The sequence below is a fragment of the Delphinapterus leucas genome, chromosome 11 (genome assembly GCF_059928025.1).
Source record: "Delphinapterus leucas isolate spDelLeu-1000000601 "Yukka" chromosome 11, BTC_Dleu_Yukka2, whole genome shotgun sequence".
NCBI classification, from domain to species: Eukaryota; Metazoa; Chordata; class Mammalia; order Artiodactyla; family Monodontidae; genus Delphinapterus; species Delphinapterus leucas.
Genome location: NC_143139.1, coordinates 10,525,065 through 10,544,534, shown reverse-complemented (window position 1 = coordinate 10,544,534; position 19,470 = coordinate 10,525,065).

The window sequence follows — 19,470 nt, the reverse complement described above, 5'->3', positions numbered from 1 at the left end:
TCGTTGGGGTGGTCAAGGGATCGTGATAACGTGCAAGGCAGCACAGAAGAGGGGTTGGACTGGACATTTTCTAGGTGAGAAAAGTGGGAAGGACATTTCTAGTCAGAGGGACCAGGAGGTCAGACAGGTGGTGTAGATGGGAAAGTGCTTCTGTGTCACCACAGGGTCAGATCTGTGTGTCTGGGGACGGGGACGCAACAGACGTGGCCTGGGCCGTGAGGACAGGATCGATACCCTGGGGGGACTGACTCTTTATCAGCCTCCTTGATGGAAGCAAGCAGGAGGTTCTTAGAGCAACACAAGTAGCTAAACTCTTTAAAGGGTTTGTCCTTGTGTTGCACAAAATGCCAAAATTAAGGGGCTCCCAAGCCTTTCCTTGCTTTACGAGTAAGTCGTTCCAGGTGATCGTGGCCAGCATCATGGATCAGTGGATCCCTTGCTCCAGCCCATTCCGGGCCACCTGTGCCTGGGCATCAGAACATCAATGCAGCAGCCCCAGCTATGTGGCCTTGTACTAAGCACTGATACAATGGGAGGAGTGCATGAGATGACCCTGAAGTCTCTTCTAGCTCTTGATAATGTGATTCCACAAAGAATCTAAAGGAGTGGTAGGTGGCACCGAAGGTGGTGTGGTTCACAAGGGGCAAAGATGTTGTGTGTGTAAAGAGTAGTGTGATGGAGACGCAGAGCACAGATTTGTGGTTGCCAAGGGGGAGGGGCATGGGGGAGGGATGGAGTGGGAGGTTGAGATTAGCAGATGCAGACTGGTATATATGGAATGGATAACCAACAAGGTCCTGCTGTAGAGCACGGGGAACTATGTTCAATATCCTAGGATAAACCGTCATGGAAAAGAATATGAAAAAATACGGATAAAAAAATAAAGCAATATGATTTTGCAGAAAAAAGAATCGTGATGGTTGGAGAGGCAGCAGAAAGGATGGAGCAGAACACGTGGGGTAGAGGGAACAGGCGTGGTTTGGAGACTGAGCTGGTGCGAGAGAGGAAGGAAGAGAGAGGTCAGGGGTAACCCGGACACTAATTCTGTTGTGCTCCGAGGTCGGCAAAAACAGCAAGTCAAGAGTAAGCCTGGATGCTCTGCGTTTGGCCTTATTAAAAAAGACACGGCAGAACTGCAAGATCTGCTTTGGGTCACATGGTACATCCGCCCTCTGCTCTCCACACTGAGTAAGCATCCTTGAACTTTGCAATACAAAATTATGCCAAATTTTCTTTTACCTTGGGTTTAAAATAAGACAGTAGTATCTGAAAATAAGTGTCAGCCTGGATTTCCAGAGTCAAAAGGAGATCAAAGCTGACCAAAGGTAATAAGGCAGGATAGGACACAGGGTCCCATATTCTACCCATCCACAACCTCTCGCCCTTAACAGGGCTCTGTAAGGGTTACAATGAATATTTATTTATTTTTTTTTTATTGAAGCATAGTGGGTTTACAAAGCTGTGCTAGTTTCTGGCATACAACAAAGTGATTCAGTTATACATATATATACATTCTTTTTCATATTCTTTCACATCATGGTTTACTACAGGATATTGAATATAGTTCCCTGTGCTATACAGTAGAACCTCGTTGTTTATCCACTTTATATATAGTAGTTTGTATCTGCTGATCCCAAATCCTAATTTATCCCCCTCCCCTTCCGCTTTGGTAACCAAAAATTTGTTTTTTATGTCTGTTAGTCTGTTTCTATTTTGTAAATAAGTTCATTTGTGTCATATTTTAGATTCCACATATAAGTGATATCAATGGTATTTGTCTTTCTCTTGCTGACTTACTTCACTTAGTATGAGAATCTCTAGGTCCATCCAAGTTGCTGCAAATGGCATTATTTCTGAATGTTTATATTTTGAGGTGTTCATTTTCTCTTAAGAACTCACAGGGAAGGGAGAATTTTTTCCCCATTGACTAATTTGTATTCTGCATTCTTTCAAAACCATTACAGTGGATTACTTCTGTGATTAGAAAAGAAAAGTATACACCTATTTTTATTTTTTTCTTTTTATTTTTTTATTTATTGGCTGCATTGGGTCTTCGTTGCTGCGCGCGGGCTTTCTGTAGTTGCGACGAGCGGAGGCTACTCTTCGTTGCGGTGCACTGGTTTCTCATTGCTGTTGCTTCTGTTGTTGTGGAGCACAGACTCTCGGGCGCACGGGCTTCAGTAGTTGTGGCTCACGGGCTCTAGAGCGCAGGCTCAATAGTTGTGGTGCACGGACTTTGTTGCTCCGCGGCATGTGGGATCTTCCGGGACCAGGGATCGAACCCGTGTTCCCTGCATTGGCAGGCGGATTCTTAACCACTGCACCACCAGGGAAGTCCCTACACCTATCTTTAAATGGGTTTGATGAAGCTTCAAAAGATCTATGGTAAATTGTTCCTAAAGTGAGGAAAGGAGGCCCTACCCTGTGCAGGGCACTCGGTAAAGCTTTCCATTTAAATAATCTCATTTGGGCCTCACAACACCCCTCTGAGATAAACATTCTTATACCCTTTGACACACTAGGAAAATGAAGTTAAGGTCAGTTGAAAAACTTGCCAAAGGTCATCTGTCTCATCAGTGAGGGAACCGTGGTCACATCCATGTTTGCCTGACTTCAAAGCCTCCCGCAGATCCACCCTTGATCCTAAAGAAAAGACTGAGAGGACCTGTCTTGATCAATAACAGGGTTGACCCTTGACGCAAATTCACAGATGTTAACACTTTCATCTCCTGGGACCCCTCCCTAGAAACTGGTTGGTCACCAAGTCACTTTACCCTGTCTTCTCATCTTCTAAAATTCCCCAGGCTCCAAAATCATTTTTCCCTCTTTCGCTGCCTCATCTGAACTCCAGTTCTGTCCCTTTTTAGCTCTGAACCCCAGTTGCTAAAAAGTCAGTAAATTGATTTAATTGATACAAGAGTGTGAGAATCTGTTGGCTGTACTTTTACTTTCCTAGTAGCATTTACTTCATAAAATCTGATAGAACCAAATGACTGTCTGATGGAAGAAGTCAAAGACAGTGAAAGAAAACAAAATGATGAATTTCAGGCAAAGGAAAGGGACATATTTGGGGCCCAGTGAGCTTTTTTTAAACAACTTTATTGAGATATAATTGACATACAATAACCTGCCTGTATTTAAGGTGTACAATCTGATAGGTTTGGGCATATGTAGACAGCCATGAACCATCACCACACTCAAGATAATAAATCTATTTATCATGCCCAAAAGTTTTCTCCTGCAAAGCAAGTGAAATTTTAATTTCCTAAAGTTGGACCAGTTTCTAAGCAAGGTGACTGTGGATAAAAGTGGCTCTGGTGACCATTGCAAAGCTCAGTGACATTTTTGTGAACTAAATGTAGCTTTCCAAACAAGTGATTTTTAAACCTGTTCATAACTCTGGAAATAATTCTGGAACAAAAGAAAAAAAAAAAGGCTGTGGACCTACTTACAAATAAAAATCATGCAGGGATGATAATCTCCAGAAAATACATAAGGTGCCTGATAGCATATTCTACACAAGTTCTTGTTAGGAAAATACATTTGTACTTAACACGGGTAAACTATACATTGGAAAATTCCAGCAAACTTTGAGTTCACTGTCCAGGCCCCGTGAACCACCCCAGCAGATGTCACATTAAACTCAAGATTGAGGAAGGACCTATCACTGGACCGTCTATTCCTCAAGGGCGGTAGGTACACTCATTTAATTTGGTGTCTCTGATACCTGGATTTCCTAGCACAGGCCCAGAAGTGTTTGTTGGGAAGAAATGCTGAATCGTTTGTTGGGATACCTGATCAAAATGCAGTGCTCTCTGGCTTCACATACAAAAGGGAATTCTCGACGCGGCTACTCATGGCAATCCTCCTACTCTCGGGGTGAGCTGGAAAGAAGCAGCCTGGGACAGAGACTTTCCCTAGGATCTCAGTGACCTGTGGGTTCCACGCACTGGGCACCTACTTCCATCAGACGCTGTGCAAGGTTATGCTTTGGTGGGGGAGACCACCAAGCACGCAGGCAGGGTGATGGGGGCTACGCAAGGAGAGGAACGCACAGCAGCACATAGGTGGAGCATCTAACCCTGCGTGGGGAGTCCAGGAGGACCTCCAGGGGGTCTGGCCTCCACGTCTCATCCCAGCTTCCTGATGGAATGCTCTGTTCAGCTTGGTTGTTACCGAGTTTTTAGAACACCACGCTCTACAATTTAGCTTCCTCATCTAGAATAACCGCCCACTCCAAGAATTAACAAACTGATCTTAAGAAAACCAATCTTATTCTGGAGTCATGTAGCATGTTAAATATATGCTGGGTGAGTGGTGACATGGGACAGGGGTGTGAGAGCCACTGCAGGGCCCAAAGCTGCATGGATGGAGAGAGGGTTCCTCAGTAAAATATTTCTGTGTCAAGTTCTTGTTTTTATCGGAGCGTTAACATCTGTCTTAAACTGTGTTCCAAGAAAGCTTTGCGGAGAAGAAAAAAGACAACAGAATGAAGGAAGTAGGATGATAACAAGGGAGAGAGAATAAAGAATAAACTGGTGGGTAGGATACAGAGAAGGAAGGAAGTGTGAGGGAGGTGAAAGCAGGTTGGAGGATAAGGGTGGAGAGGAAGAGGCCAGGAAATGCTGAAAATTAGAGAATTAAAGAGACAATAAAGGTAAAAGGAAGGGCTTCCCTGGTGGCGCAGTGGTTGGGAGTCTGCCTGCTGATGCAGGGGACAAGGGTTCGTGCCCCGGTCCGGGAAGATCCCACATGCCGTGGAGCGGCTGGGCCCGTGAGCCATGGCCGCTGAGCCTGCGCGTCTGGAGCCAGTGCTCCGCAACGGGAGAAGCCACAACAGTGAGAGGCCCGCGTACCGCAAAAAAAAAAAAAAAAAAAAAAAAAGGTAAAAGGAAGAACCTATGTTGATGAGCACATGTTAGGGGAAAAACAAGACAAAGAACAAAGGAACAGAGGCTGGAGGAAGCAGCATTCAAGCAGCCTGGTCCTCTGTGTTGACGAGGGAGCCATCTACTGCCTCTAAATGAAAGTGTGGAGCTCAGCACAAGAGGGGTCTCACAGAGATGAGATAACATCAGTGCAATCCACAGCTCCCATCTGAATATTCCTCAGGGCAAATTGGAGACAACCACTTGTGTCACAAGAGCCTCCTTGAGCCCTGCTCCTAAGGGCATCCGTCCTTCCCCAACTCCCAGCATGTGCTCTGGTATTTAAGACCAGATGGCCAAGACTTCTAGACGTCTTCCGGGGCTGGCCTCTTGACACTGCCGTGAAAATCCACCTCAGCAGCCTTTGTCCCATACATTCAGGCCAGTCTTTAGAACAAGGGCCTCATGAAGATTTTTCAAGTGTCCCCAAGATAGGAGGACTGCCTGACACCATCATAAAATATCCTCCATCTAGGCAAATTGTGAAACAGCAAACGTTTCCCTGAAGAATTTGTTTAACTTTTTTTTTTCATTTACTATTTCCTTAGCGTGTTTTCGGTTAGAAGGCATAAAAGGCATTCCCTGAATTATGGTGCTGTTTATCTGAGAATGCTGGTGCTAATGTAGCCATCGTGCTCACCACAGTACAGATAAGAAAATAATAGCGAGAGGTGAACGATATGGCTGTGTTTGAAGAGGAAGTTAATAGGACCACTGCAATTAAACTGAGGACCCTAATAGAATTAACCAAATTTATCAGCTATTATGAGGTCACTGTTGCTCAAATCTAAGAGTCTCATGAGAGAACTCAGGGTCTACAATTCCCCTCACTCCACTGCCAGGGAAGATGGTCAACATCAAAGATAATATGACATGCTAAGCATACATAAATCTGGTCATCCTATCAGGATATGAATGGTCAGAGCAAAGGTGATACCATTTCTCTTATTCACCCCAGTTCACCTGTTTGATTCCATCTCTTGCTAAGGGTGGTTAAGATAATGCCCGGGGATGCCCTTTGGAAAGGATTGTCTACCCTTTGAAAAGTCAGATGAGATCCAGGGGACCTCAGAGGAAAGGGGACAACCCCAATGGAAGAAGGATCAGAGCAGCCTAGACAGGCAGAGACAGGACAAGTTAGAGTCAGACTGACTTCCACCTTAAGCCCATAACAAGTCACTGTTCTTTCTGGTGCCTCAGTAGTCCCTTGGCAGGTCTTTTCTTCTGGAAGGCTGGTGATAACTCCTGGGGTGAGAGTAACTCAAGCTCCACCTGTTGAATTGATCCTGTTTGCTCAGCAAGACTGTGTAAGAGGCCAGGACCAAGCAGGTCAGGATGCACAGCTCCAAGGTCCCTTCAACTCTAAGAATCTGTGATTGGGAAGGAGGGACACTTAACCTCTTCCCTGGATCCCAGGGAACCAGTAAGTATCAAGTCAGAGGAGCAAAGAGCATGAACTCAGAAAAAAACAAGACACAAATTGAAGCCTTAATGTTATTGTGACTCAACGACAAAAGTTTATTTTTCGATTAATAGTATATGGAGTGCCTTCTAGATGCTTTTAAAAATTGTTTACTGAGTGTCTGCTAAGTACTTTACACATACTGTATCGTCTGGTGTTTACTAAAGCTCTACAAGATAACTATCAATATTATTATACTCAATTGACAGGTGAGGAAACAGAGGCACCGGGAATTTAAACAGCCTGCAAGGTCTTAACAGCTAGTAGGCAGCTGAGCTGGGTTTGGTGTGACTTCACAGCCCATGACCGCCATGCTGTCTTTCTTGGAGAACATCCACAGACCATGGCTGAGCCTGTCACTCAGGTCCCAGAGCAGCTCCCCCTGCCCCCCACCCCCCAGCCCTGGACAGCTGCACACACTTCTGACTCTCACTAAGGGAATTTTTCCCAGTCTGGTGCATCCTGGCTGGCCAAATGAGACATGATTGGGGATAATTGTGACATGACATGGTCTGGAATGAAGAGCAGATGGGGCTTGAGTGCACAAAGCCCTTTGGGGTTTGATTTCAAGGGAAGGAGGCCATCTTAAAGATTTCCAGCACGCTTTGGCAAGAGCAGTTAGAAAGGAAGAGTGACAGCCATGGCTGATGTGGTTGGCAACAGCTGGTGCTGAGAGCCACTTCCTGCCTACACTTGTAAGCCATCTTTCCCAGCATGACCAGCCTGGGAGCCTGGAACCAAGAGGGGTTATGTAGAAGAGGCAGAAAGACAAGGCTGGGGGCATGGAGGGGAGGGCATCTCTTTGGGAAAGTTCTAACCGTGATCAAGACAAACCCACGACATGTCAGACCTTGCAGCAGTGGTTGGACTGGAAACAAAGGAGAGGGACAGCAATGTAGTGAAAAGAGCACTGAACTGGGAGGTGTTCAGAAGACCTGACCCCCAGGCCCAGTTCTACCCCTAACTAAGTAAATTTTCCCCTGGAGAAATCACTGATTCTCTCTGAGCCTTGAGCAATGGGGATAAGTTCCCTTGTAACTCTAAAACATTCCTACCTGAGCCTATTAAATACTCTGTGTAAAGGTATCCTCTCCGTGGGAATCAAAACAAAGTACCTCTTATAAGAAATAGAGCAATACAGGGGTTTAGTCAAAGATGGGCATAGATTGGTGTCTCGCTTGCCAGCGGCATAAAGGAATGGATCTCTTCCTTTCTTTCTCCTGCATATATGTCAGGACACCATTGGTTGCAAGTAAGAAAATACCCTGATTTGACTGGCTTAAACCATGTGCAATGTGTTTCATAAGAAGTCCAGAAGTAGGCTAGCTCCAGAGTTGGTCAGTTCATCCTCAAGAACCCAGATTTTTTCCATCTCTCCCCTTCGCCATCTTCCAGGTGCAGCTTCATCCCCAGAAGTAGGTTCCCCAGATCGTTACAAAGATGGCTGCCACATTCCAGATGTCATTGCCAGACGTTATAACATCTAGGAGAAAAGCAGTCTCTTCCCAAACACCAAATTTTTAAGAGCAAAGAAATCTTTTCCAGAAGCCCTTTCACATCTCATTGCCCAGAACTAGTCATATATCTAATTCCAAACAATCACAGGCAAAAGGAGTGGTTACCACCGTGACTGACTCCACCTATTCAGGATTACCTGAGAGGCTGGGGAAAGGCAGAAACCTGAATGAAATCAGGGCTCCAACAGCAGAAAAAAGCTGGGGGTCACTGTGGAGTTGATAACTATGGCAACAACAGCTATTTGCTTCCCAGTACCAATTTTCCCTTTCTTCCTTAACAACATTAAACCCTAGGGTTTGACTGGGCAGTTAGGCAACAAGAATCAAGATTGCATTGGCTAGCTTTACACTTTCACCCCTATGTGTAGCCCTGTCATTAAAGTGTGGCCAATGAGATGTAAGCAGGAGCGCTGTGTTGACGTTTTGAAGTGTTGCTGAAGTGGAGCTAAGTCAACTTAGAGACCCGCCCGCTGAATTCTTTTGCTTTCCTCCTTCTTCCCGCCTGCAACCCAGATGTGATGGTTGGATCTCCATCTGCCGTCTTGCACCATGAGTCAAACTTAAGGATGGAAACAACATCCTAGGAGACGGTAAAGCAGAAAGACAGAGGCACTGAGGTTTCTGGTGACTCCAGAGCCAATACACCTGCCCTAGGCAACCCATCTCCTTACTTATGAGAGGGAATAAACTTATGTGTATTTGAGCCATTAGTTGTCTGGTCTGTTGCTTACCGTGAGCACAATTCTTAACTGGTACAGTAACCAGCAAGGAATGGTACACCCCATTTACATAGTTACCTATATTAACCCTATGTAAATTATATAGGTTAATTGAGTTTATTCTCTCAGTTGGAGAATGCATGCAAGATAGGATAAGGCAGTGAGAAGTTTTGGAATCAAACTGATCCGAGTGCAAATCCTGGCTTTGTCACTTACAATCTGCGCTGTAAGTGAAGTCCCTCACCAAGCCTCATTCTTTCAGCTTAGTTTCACCATCTGTAAAATGGAGCTGACTATTCCTGCTTCAAAGGGTGGTCTCGAGAGTTAAGTAAGAAAACATTTGCAAACCAACTTTTGTTGTAATTGCATATGACAGATGCACAACAAGTGGTCCTAAATGTCTAGAAAACAATCATAGATTCTTAAGGACTTGGAGATCACATAGCCCAATCCTCTCATTTTTAAAGAAGAAACTGAGCACCACAGACGTGAAGTTAGGTTCCCAAAGGGTCTCTGAGTTCCCCTGTTGGAAGGCACAGCTGTCATGATTAATCACACAAAGGATGCGTTCATCATTCCATGCCCCGTGTAGCATCTACATTGCTGATGGCCCTGGCATTCCAGAACATCTCTTCAGGATACTCTGCCCAGCCTCTGATGATGCTCAGCTGCTCAGCCCTGAACACCAGCCACCAAGATGGTATTCTTTTCCTGCACTGATATCAACAGTCATATCATGTGGCACTACTTTAATTGCTGTCCTATTTTTGGAAAAATAGATGGCTAAACACAAGCGTTTTTTTTCCTTAGCATTTTTTGGGGGGGTTACTGAAGCAAAGTACTCAGTAAATAAGGACTGATTTGCATGACATTTTGCATGAATGGCGATGTTGAATGAACAAGGTAACAGACTTTGAACTTTCGTAGGCATTCTATTCAATTAAAAAAAATTTTTTTTTTTTGGTTAATTCCCAGTAGATTTCCACTGACATTAAAATCGACCACAATTTGGGAGGCCTCTGGTGGCTACAAAGGGAAAATACAAAAGCAGTTATAAGCCAGCGTGTGTTTGTTTAGCTAGGTGAGGTGAGCCTTTATGTATGTGCCTCGGTCTGTAAAGATTTTCCAGCCATGGGGACCCTGGTTATACTCAAAACCCCAGGTACCATCAGAGTTTGGGGCACTAGCAGGGTCTTGCTGGGAGCCAAAGAGGACTGGTACTATGCTTCCTCAGGGTCAGAACCAGGCAAAGCAACAGCCACAGAACTTCAAGGGCAAGAAAACAAAGTCTAAATTCACCGCAAAGCTTATATTCTAGGACTAGGGATGTATTCCATTTGGATACAACATAGATCACAAGTTCTGCTCTAAAATAACTAAATAAAAGACTTTGGGCGTCTTTTCCAATAGCACAATCAGAATGCTCCATCACCCGATAAGCTCGCCCAGTGTGACTGTTTATTCACATAACTCACCCCAGGGCCTAATTGTAGAGCATAGCCATGATGAATAACTAGGAAAGAACAAATAAAATATAATAATAATTCTACTCTGGATTTTATAATGTTTTTCCTCCACAGAGGTCTAAGTGTTTTCACACAGATTAGAAGGTAGAGGTGGGTATTATGATCCCCGTTTGTGGATAAAGAAAGAGTCAGAGATGTAAGTTGTTTGTCCAGAAATTTAGAATAAAAGCCTCGTTGACGTGAATAATCGCCTTTGACATTATCTACATAACCTCCTCATTTCTCAGATAAAGAAACTGAAGTTAGGACGGTGGCGTGACTTTTCCAAGGCTGCGTCATTGGTGGCCAAATGACACACCTAACCCTTTATGGAGCCAAAAACAAAAATTAAGGCTCTTGACAACCTGGTAAATAAGCCATTCCACCTTCAAGTCCAGCTTTTCCAGGAACGTGGCACCAAAACTGGGACTTCCCACCCAGCAGCTCACGAGCTGAGTCTCCCTGGGATCACAAGAGTCACGGTCAGAGTTAACATTCTGCTTCCAGAATCCCAGAGGGGGAAAGGGGTGTTCCTTCCCCACAAGACTAAGCAACATAGCTGAAGAGATCTCAGGGGAGTGAACTTTCCCAAAATTCATGTAAGGATCCCCTTTCCATGTCAAAACAGCATTCAAATTTCCCACCCAACTCCATCTTTCCATCACCAACAGAGTCACCCATATCCCATAAGAAGAAGATGAGATGTTACCGAGAGTGTGGGACAAGGCTTGGTGGGTGTTTGTCCTCAGGGATTCTCTTCTCTGAGGCTTTGCTGCGCTGTGATATGTAGCCCCAGGCACCCAGCCCACAGAAAGCCCCATCGGGATCTGGATTTCCTTGAAGATCGGGCTCTAGGTTTGTGCACAGTGTAACATGAAGCTGCAATGGCCGGGGCATTGCTCATGGGTTCTTGGGCTGCAAGAAACCAGAATGACAGCTGTCAGGGGTGAGAAGTCATAGGCCATGGAGGACTGGGCCGCGCACTGCAAGAGGAAAAGAAGCGGTAGCAGCATCTTCTCCTGTACGGCTCCGTCAGAACAGCACACCAGGGTCTGAGCAGAGGCTGAAGCACACAGAGCCCAGCCTGCTCTTTCCTCTCCTCCTGCCAGAGGCTGGTCCTCTTTCTCCACATGCCCTGGCTGCAGACGATTCTCCCCGCCCTGGAGCGTCTGCCCAGGGCCTGGGGTAAGCTCTGTGTTCCCCTACCATCAAGAAAGGTAAAAAACACTAGACCTCCCTCTCTCCAGCCCCATCACCCCCACTTACATCCTCTTTATTTACCCAAAATTCATTTCCTCTCCCTCTAAAAGAAATAAGGGGCACTCTTGAGATTACACATCAGGGCCTCTTCTCTCAAATATAAATGTTCTTCCCAAGGCCCTGTATCCTCACATCAGGAACAGACCCTACTTAGCAGAAATGGAGATGATAAAGAATTTCCATCTAAATCACAAGATGTTCTAAGATGCCCAGGCATGGATGACATCACCACTAATTCAGATATTATATAAATATTTACCACCTGAAGCCACTCTCCAGGGGAACAGAAGAGGAGAGGGATGATGAGGGTCATGGAGTTGTTTGCTGAATTCCTTTACCCCACTAGCTGGTCCTCAGTTCAGCTCACCCCAGTTTTGTTCCCATGTGCCCCATGTGAGCCTCCCCGACAAGGTGTTTTGTCAAGCTTCTCAGGACATGTTGACTTTGTGGGGTGCCCTTGAACTCTGAACTTCAATGACGTCTGCAGCTATTATGTCCCAGATTTCTACCTCCCATCCCATCTCCTGGTCTCCACCAAGCCAGCAGCCCTGATGGGATGCACAAACGCATTCCAGCCACAACAGCACTAGCACAAACGCATCCCAACGTTCATTCTGAGTTCCTTAGGAGTTTAACATCTAGGTGGATTGTTCTCCAGACCCCTGCTTTTCCTTTCTCTCCCTCCTGCTGTCCACATTTGGACCATTTCACTGCTTATTAGCACTTCAGGTGGAGGACATGAGGGAGTTGATGCAAAAATCTGATTAGTCAATTGTGCTATTTTCTGGAAGCTGTGATGAAGGATGGTTTGCAAAAGAAGGCAAAGCTATTAGCTACTGAAATCTGTAGATTTCAATTAACCTTATTTCCTCACAGATAATTGCGAAGTGACGATAAAGTTATTTTCTCTGCAACATTCTTCAGAAAAAAAAAAGTATTTCACTTCTGTTGCCGACTTCATGCTGGGTTGAGATACTGACTTCATGCTGGGTTGACAGAGGCCCATAAACGATCCAAGGCCCAAACGAGCCTTCTGGTCAGTACCAAGAACTCAGAGCTTGACGAGGGAGCCCATGTGGAAGACAACCCAAGGTCTCTGGGGTCCTAGGGATGTGAAGCCCACCTCACCCTCCCTTCACTGCGTTCTTTGTGCCCACACATGCCACCATCAATCCTTGTCATTCCAGGCTGCCAGCTCCAGGCCACCCTTTCTGCGTGGGCCTCAGGCTACCGACCCCTCCACCCAGTCAGACAGGCCTCTCACTGCCCCTGATCACACCTTACCTGCGCCTGCCTTCACTTTTTTCTTCCTTCCAGGCCCCTGACTGAAAAGCTCAATTCCTTTCCCAAACCCAAGTCTTCAGAGCCTGGTTCAAGTTCAACAGCACCATGTTGACCTCAAGACAATGCCAGTCAGAACTGCCTTGAGCTCTCCCGTACAACCTCATCTTCTCCTCGGGGCACATACTGTGGGCAAGTCCTGTTGTTGGAACAGGTTCAAACAGGCACCCAGGACAAGGACAGCAGTCGCTATGTGCCCTGGGGTCAGGCCCACGTGTTGCAAACCCAGCCTGCAACTCCCTAGCTCTGCCCACAAGTTCAGTCCGCCTCAGTTTCCTCTTCTGTAAAATAAGACCAGAAGTAGAATCTACCTTCTAGATTTATTTTGAAACCTAAATGAGACAAGATTATAAAGCCCTTGGCAAGAGTCAGGCAGAAAATAAGTCCTGGATACATGGCAATTACAGCCGTCGGTAGCAATGTCCCCATCACCCCAGTGTTAGCTTCTGCCAGGAGAGCCCCAAGGTTGTGTGACATGTACCTCACTGCCTCCTGGGATTTTAATGAAACATTTCTTCCAGGGGGCATTTACAGATTCCTCTCTCTACGCCCCACAAGATGCAGACTTGGTGTTTTTTTCTTTTGTTTTGTTTCATTAGAAATATTGTTCTTATTAAGTTATGAGCACATTTTAAAATATTTTTTTAATTTTATTTTATTTTTGGCTGCATCAGGTCTTACTTGCTGCAGGATCTTAGTTGTTCCAGGATCTTCCTTGCAGCATGCGTGATCCTTTGCTGCGGCATGCAGCGCACAGGCTTCTCCCCGGTTGTGGTGCCAGAGCTCAGCAGTTGCGGTATGAGGGCTCTCTAGTTGTGGCCCTTGTGCTCCGAAGTTGCGGCACGCGGGCTTAGTTGCCCTATGGCATGTGGGGTCTTAGTTCCCCAACCAGGGGTCGAACCCGCATCCCCCGAATTGGAAGACGGATTCTTAACCACTGGACCACAAGGGAAGTCCCAAAATGCAGACTTGTGTTCATGACTCAGGAGCCACTTCCAGGCCGTTCGTACAGTTAGCATATGGTGATCCAGGACCAAAGTGGTCCTGCTTCTCAAAGCTCCTTCTTCCCTTAGGAAGAGTTTGTCCCAGGAGGAGCCTCAATTCTCATGCACATAGGCTACTAGGAGACCCTGCCATTGGGTTTCCAGGCATCCCCAGATCTATCTGAATGTCCTTAGATTTTGTTCCCACCTCAAAACAATTAGAATTCAATTACATGGCCTTTGAAATTCACAATTCATACCTCTGGAACCATTAGAACAAGGCCTTGGCCACTGCTCACTCCTCCCCTCCTCTCCCTCCCCGCTGCTCTCTCCCAGGGACCCCTCCCTGCCTCCCCAGCCGGACCACCCCTCCCTTCCGTGTTCTGAAGGCAGCGCCATCTCCTGGACGCAGACTCAGCTTCACCTTCCCCTTCCGGTAGCACAGGTGGGGTGTCAAGAGCTGGCCTGGGACCAATGGTTCTTCCCCTCCTGCTAGCACTGCAGTAACTGGACAATTCTGCTGCAATAACTGGAGAATTCTGCTGCAGTTTTGCAAGAATTAATATTTTCCATTTAAAAAGCAGTAAGAGAGACTTCCCTGGTGGCTCAGTGGTTAAAGAACCCATCTGCCAGTGCAGGGGACATGGGTTCGAGCCCCGGTCCGGGAAGATCCCACATGCCACGGAGTAACTAAGCCTATGCGCCACAACTACTGAGCCTGCACTCTAGAGCCCGCGAGCCACAACTACTGAGGCCGTGTACCACAACTACTGAAGCCCATGCGCCCTAGAACCCATGCTCCGCAACAAGAGAAGCCACCGCAATGAGAAGCCCGCACACCACAACGAAGAGTAGGCCCAGCTCGTCGCAACTAGAGAAAGCCCATGGGCAGCAACAAAGACACAATGCAGCCGAAAAATATATTAATTAATTAATTTTTAAAAAATCCTCTGGGGGGCTTCCCTGGTGGCGCAGTGGTTGGGAGTCCGCCTGCCGATGCGGGAGACGCCGGTTCGTGCCCCGGTCCGGGAGGATCCCACATGCCGCGGAGCGGCCGGGCCCGTGAGCCATGGCCGCTGGGCCTGCGCGTCCGGAGCCTGTGCTCCGCAACGGGAGAGGCCACAACAGTGGGAGGCCCGCGTACCGCAAAAAAAAAAAAAAAAAAAAAAAAAAAAAAATCCTCTGGGGTTGAGACACATAGTTTAAAAAAAATAAAAAGCAGCAAGAAACACATTGCAAGAGAAGAATGAAAGGCCACATGTAAACAAGTCCTATAAATTAGGGAAAATAGATTCCATTTTAGACAGTCTTTTACCTTAAAAATGTGAAGTGTTAACAGTGGTGACCGCACATTTACATTTCTTTTTTCATATTTTTTTCTTTTAAGCAACGTCTCATGGGAAAGTATCAGCTTCATAATTTGGCGCCATGGTATACATTTTGCCTTGGTATAGGTGTAATTACCAGTCTAGAGACCCCTCCTAAGTAAAAGACAAAAGGACATAAACCCTCCTAGTCACGTCTAAAAGTAGGCTTGGGTTCCTCTCCTAACAAGGCCTTGTTAGTGTGGGAAAAACAAAAAACCATCTTCTAGACAATGGCTCCCTCTTCTCACTGGGTCTCAAGAAAAAATCCGTGATGGCTTCCTAGCTACCCTGTTAACCTAAAATTTCTATTTAAGAGTAAGACACCCAAGGGGTAGGCAAGTTCATTTTTTCAAAAGAGGATTTCTAGTTGCAGTTTTCCTCTTAGTAATGTTGAATTTGTTATTTGTAGTATGTCATGCTTTGTGAGTAAGTAATTATATTATTGGTGATTTTAAATGATCAAAATTAATGATAGTAGTAGCTGTTACTGAGCACTTGCTGAAGTATTTTATTCTAAAATCTATATATGTCTTAGCTTATTTAATTCTTAACAGCAATTCAATATGGTGGTGTTATCGCATCTAAAACAGGGAAACTGAGAGACAATTCATTGCCCACATTCACACACAGCCGGGATTTGAACCCAGCAGCCTAGCTTCAGAGTTTAACCATTATAACATTCTGCCTTATAACAGATCAGCAAGGTATGTGCAAGGTGACATATTAGTGAGCTTCCCAGGAAAAAAGAAGGAACCGTTCTAACGCCATAGTGCTTCCTTGCCCTCTACTTTTCTAATCCATTCACCCATTTATCCATCCGTAATCCTTATCCTAATCTAAATACATTAGTTAAGTACGTGAAAATATAGATAGAAGAAGAGAGAGGGAGGGAGAATGCGAGACAAGGGACAGAAGACAGACAGACAGCAGGCGAGGATATTTTGACCCAGGGTTCTTAATCTGGAATATATGAGATTCATGAACTCCCTGAGATAATATGCAAAGTGCAAAATGTACATGCATTTTTCTGGGGAAAGAGTCCTTAGCTTTATGAAGATCCTCAAAAGTGCCTGTGTCCCAGGAAAGATCAGAAATTACCAGTTGCAATGAAAAACAAAATGGTGCACACGCAAGCCCTCTTCTCTGTTCTTTCATATGGGACCACTCCCTATACAATCTACATTCTCCCTTTCAGTCAAACATTGAAAGAAGACAAAAAGGAAGCCTAGAGCATCAAGAGACATGAAGACTCTCTTAAGAATTCATTAACATGTAAAGAAGATGTGGCACATATATTAAAGAAGATGTGGCACATATATACAATGGAATATTACTCAGCCATAAAAAGAAATGAAATTGAGCTATTTGTAATGAGGTGGATAGACCTAGAGTCTGTCATACAGAGTGAAGTAAGTGAGAAAGAGAAAGACAAATACCGTATGCTAACACATATATATGGAATTTAAGGGGAAAAAATGTCATGAAGAACCTAGGGGTAAGACAGGAATAAAGACACAGACCTACTAGAGAATGGACTTGAGGATATGGGGAGGGGGAAGGGTAAGTTGTGACAAAGCGAGAGAGAGGCATGGACATATATACACTACCAAACGTAAGGTAGATAGCTAGTGGGAAGCAGCCGCATAGCACAGGGAGATCAGCTCGGTGCTTTGTGACCACCTAGAGGGATGGGATAGGGAGGGTGGGAGGGAGGGAGACACAAGAGGGAAGAGATATGGGAACATATGTATATGTATAACTGATTCACTTTGTTATAAAGCAGAAACTAACACACCATTGTAAAGCAATTATACTCCAATAAAGATGTAAAAAAAAAAAAAAGAATTCATCAACATGTTCTTAGTTTCAATAGTTAATGCACTTGTACTAGAAATTACTTCAAACATAAATAAGAGGGAAAGAGGATCAACATTTACTGAGGAGCTACTCAATGCTAGGCTCTCGATCTTTCTAACACTATGTTGTAGGTATCATTATTGTTGTTCTCATAGGATTAATTTAAGAAGGCTTTGAGAATATACAAATCATGCCCAAGTCCAGGCAATTAGCAAGGCACTGCCATGTGGGTCAAAGGCAAATCTACCCGAAGCTATAAACCCGGTTCTTCCCTCTGCTTCATTCTGCCCTGAGAAGGACAGGAAGAGCTAATCATTGAATTGCATCTCTAACGACCTCTCCAAATCTTTCCAGGGTCTGAAAAATTGAATATGGGTGTGTGTGTACATGCGTTCCTGGGACAAGGTGACCAAGCTCTGTTGCATCTCTGATGCAACAGATACTCAGGAAAAAAAAAAAAAAAAAGGGTCATAATTTGGAGATTTCTAGCTTCTGAGTCCTTCCACTAATTTATCACATTATTCCACAAACTACAGTAAGCAGCTCCCTGTGCTAGGGCTGGGTGGGGCCAGCGTGTCATCTTGTAATGTCACCTCCAGTAGACACCACAGTGCCTGCCCTCAGAAGCCTCAGTGTCTAGCAGGGTGCACAGCCACGTGATCAAATCCTTTCAATACTGGGGAACACGGATTCGATCAGAAGAATATGCTGGGTTCAGTGGCAAAATAGAGAGGGGGTAAGACGTTTAGGGTAGACCTTAAGGAATTAGGAGAAGAACCCAGGCAAACGATGTGTGATGGTTATGTGTCAACTTGGCGGGGCCTTGGTGCCCAGATGTGTGGTCAAACGTTACTCTGGATGTTTCTGTGAGGATGTCTTGGATGAGATTAACATTTAAATCAGTGGACTTTGAGTAAACCAGATTGCCCTCCAAAATGTCCGTAGGTCTCATCCAACGAATTGAAGACCTGAATAGAACAGAAGATTGACCTTCCCCGAACAAGAGGGAATTCCTGCCAGCAGATGGCCTTCGAGCTTGAACTGCAGCTTCAGCTCTTCCCCCCTTGCAGATTTAGGACATGCCCACCTCCTTCCATAACCAGAGGAGCCGAGTCCTTAAAACAAATAAATAAACAAACTATTATATAGAGGATGGATAAACAACAAGGTCCTACGGTAGAGCACAGGCAGCTATATTCAATATCTGTGATAAACCATCATGGAAGAGAATATGTATATATATGTATACCCGAGTCACTTTGCTGCACAGCAGTAGTTAACACAACATTGTAAATCAACTATACTTCGATAAAATGTTTTGAAAAAGAAACACTGTTTTAAAAATAAATATATGTGTATGTGAGAGAGAGAGAGAGAGAGATGTATATATTTCAGTATATACATATATTTTCCTTCGACTGGTTCTGTCTCTCTGGAGAACGCTGATTGGCACACAGTGTGAGCAGGGATATTCTGGCAGAGGGAAAAGCATGTGCAAAGGCACAGGGGCAAGAAGCTGCATGGCAGCTCTGGGCACCCACAGGTAATTCAGTCAGTTTATTTAATCCTGTTCTATCTTACTGACTGGCACGATCATTCTATGCTTTGCTCCCACAAACTAGATTTTAGGAATCTGGTCTTAGTCTGTTTGGCCATCCCAGTGCTTTTGAACGTGCAAACGTTGCTCAGATTTCCCTAAAACAATAAGTCTCAAGGAGCAGCTGGAAGACTGATCAATTGGAACAAAAGCACAGATTTTATCTGCCCCCTTGGCAGAGTTATGCGCAACTACCACTGCCGCGAGTAAGGTGTGCTCTGGGCAACATAGACTTTTGCTGCCACAGTTTTAACATCAGTACCCTTTGGGGGACATCTGTATCAGTCGAGATGCTCCAGAAAATAGAACCAATAGGATGGTGTGCAGTTCGAGTCCAGAGGCCTTCTGCTGGCAGACTTCCTTCTTGCCCACCATCAAGCAACTCATGGAGACAGTGAGATGAGTCACGATCACATCTTGTCAACTTCCCTGAGCCAGAGCATCTCTTTATTCTTTTAAAATAAATTTATTTATTTATTTATCTATCTATCTATTTATTTATTTTGGCTGCATTGGGTCTTTGTTGCTGCGCACGGGCTTTCTCTAGTTGCGGCGAGCGGGGGCTACTCTCAGTTGCGGTGCGCGGACTTCTCATTGCGTTGGCTTCTCTTGCTGTGCAGCACAGGCTCTAGGTGCATGGGCTTCAAGAGTTGTGGCTCGCGGGCTCTAGAGCGCAGGCTCAGTAGTTGTGGAGCATGGTCTCAGTTGCTCCGCGACATGTGGGATCTTCCCGGACCAGGGCTCGAACCCATGTCCCCTGCATGGGCAGGCAGATTCTCAACCACTGCGCCACCAGGGAAGTCCCAGAGCCTCTCTTTAAAGGTATCTGAATGTGTACTTGTGCCATGAATGAGATTCAAGAAGCTCATGAAACCCTTGAAAATGTTTATAAAATTATGAATGTATGCACAAATATCTGGGGAAAGGGTCTACA